This window comes from Herpailurus yagouaroundi, unplaced genomic scaffold (assembly GCF_014898765.1).
Source record: "Herpailurus yagouaroundi ecotype Mexico unplaced genomic scaffold, PumYag 28, whole genome shotgun sequence".
NCBI lineage: Eukaryota > Metazoa > Chordata > Mammalia > Carnivora > Felidae > Herpailurus > Herpailurus yagouaroundi.
This window is the reverse complement of record NW_024412376.1, coordinates 113,173,717-113,176,466: the sequence shown is the minus strand read 5'-3', so window position 1 is coordinate 113,176,466 and position 2,750 is coordinate 113,173,717.

The following is a 2,750-nucleotide window of genomic DNA, read 5'->3' as shown; positions in this document are numbered from 1 at the left end:
TTTTGGGGACAGAGAGAGACAGAGCATGAACGGGGGAGGGGCAGAGAGAGAGGGAGACACAGAATCGGAAACAGGCTCCAGGCTCTGAGCCATCAGCCCAGAGCCCGACGCGGGGCTCGAACTCACGGACCGCGAGATCGTGACCTGGCTGAAGCCGGACGCTTAACCGACTGCGTCACCCAGGCGCCCCGATCTCTCGGTTCATGAGTCAGAGTGCCGTGTCAGGCTCTGTGCTGACAGCTGGGAGCCTAGAGCCTGCTTCTGTTTCTGTGTCTCCCTCTCTCTCTGCCCCTCCCCTGCTTATGCTCTGTCTCTCTTTCTCTCTCAAAAATAAACAAACATAAAAAAAAATTTTTTTATTTTTTCTTGCGATGAGGACTTTATAAATATCTGTTAACAACTTTCAACTGTGCAATACAGTATTAACTATAGTCACCATGCTGTACACACATCCCCATGACTTATTCTGTAGCTGGAAATTTTTACCTTTTGACCCCTTCCACTCATTCACCGACCTCTCATCCCCCACCTCTGGCAGTCACCAATCTGTTCTCTGTATCTATGAGGCTGGTTTTGATTGTTTTTGTTTTAGATTCCACTTCTAAGTGAGATAATGTGATATTTCTCTTAAGGTTCATTCTGGTTGAAAATGGTAAGATTTCCTTCTATTTGGGGGCTGAATTCTATTCTATAGATAGATAGATAGATAGATTCTACATAGATTATATAGATGTAGATATAGATGTATAGATATAGATATCTATTCTATAGATATAGATATAGAATTATATACCACATTTTCTTTATCCATTCATCTATCAATGGACATTTACTTTGTTCCCCATATCTTAGCTATTGTAAATAATGCTGCAATGAATATGAGGGTGCATACCTTTTTAAGTTAGTGGTTGTGTTTTCTTCAGATAAATATCTGCAGTAGAACTGCTAGATCATGTGGTAGTTCTATTTTTAATTTTTTTTTTAATTTTTTTTTCAACGTTTTTTATTTATTTTTGGGACAGAGAGAGACAGAGCATGAACGGGGGAGGGGCAGAGAGAGGGAGACACAGAATCGGAAACAGGCTCCAGGCTCCGAGCCATCAGCCCAGAGCCTGACACGGGGCTGGAACTCACGGACCGCGAGATCGTGACCTGGCTGATGTTGGACGCTTAACCGACTGTGCCACCCAGGCGCCCCTTTTAATTTTTTTTAAAAGAAAACTCCATTTTGTTTTTCATAGTAGATAACTAATTTACATTCCGACCAATAGTATGCAAGAGTTCCCTTTTCTCCACATCCCTGCCAACGTGTATTTCTTGTCTTTTCGATAACAGCCATTCTAACATGTGTGAGGTGATATCTCATTGTGGTTTTTATTTGAATTTCTCTGATAGTTGGTGATGTTGAGTTCATGTACCTGTTGACCAGTTGTATGTCTTCTTTGGAAAAATGTCTATTCAGATCTTCTGCCCATTTTTAATCAGATTTGGGTTTTTTGCTATTGAGTTGTATACCATTACCGTGCATTCTTATAGCACTTTATCGTTTACAAAAACCTTTAGTTGCATCATTTAATCATCAGATAGCAGGTGTCCAGTAAATACTTTTGGATCATTGACTGAATTAAGCAGCTGTTTATGAGCTACAATTGGATTGTAATTAAATGCAGATGGCAGGACAAAAATATTAAAATAACTATCCTTCTTAAGTTCAGTATGTATCATTTGCTAAATTACCTATTCCAGAGTATTAATAATTCCTTGGTATCTTGATAGGGTTGATCTGCTTCACTGGAGTGAGAATCTGATATCTAAAATTTTATCTCCCTCTGGCTCATCAGGCAACATGACTAAGCACATAATCATAATTTTTTTAAAAACACCTAAAATTATACTTTATCAAAATATTGTTTTTATAACCCCACTAAATTGTAGCAACATCTGGCACAAATTATTAAAACTAGTTTTACTAAAAATATGCTCTTTATATTACCCACATTTGAATCATATGAAACATTGCTTTTGAAGGCCTACTCTGTGCTAAGAAAGTATATTCTAACTAGCAAATATTTGTGCTAAGATTTTAGGAAATTTGGTGGGAAGAAATTACCAGGATTACCAGAGGAAGAAAATGCTCAAATATTAAAAGACTAATAAGATATCTTATACTACGTAAATCCTTCATACTAACAGCATCAGTGGTTTGTGACCTACATTTTCTGATGTGCAAGATTCTCTGAGGGAAAACAAAAAGTATTCACTCATAGAGGTCTGATCTAAAAAGCTGATCTATCTCATTGGGTAGAAATCCAACCACAATGGTAGCTCAGAGTTTCATAACCTAACCCTGCCATAACTATTATTTGTCTAAGTCCTTTAACTCTGATGGATTTTATATGACAATGTGGGAAAAGGGTCTGTATCTTGATTGCTGAGGAAAAAACTTTTGCCATGTTGTGTCCTATTTTTTTTTTTTTTTTTTAGCATTTATTTATTTGAGAGAGAGAGAGTGCAAGCAGGGGAGGGGCAGAAAGAGACAGAGACACAGAATCCAAAGCAGGCTACAAGCTGTCAGCACAGAGCCCAATGTGGGGCTCAAATTCACAGGAGGCAAGATTATGACCTGAGCCGAAGTTGGACGCCTAACAGATGGAGCCACCCAGGTGCCCCATCATGTCCTATTCTTAAGAGGCCACTAGAGGAAAAATATGGCAATAGCCAAATAAGGAAACTATTATTCTTTTCTTTTT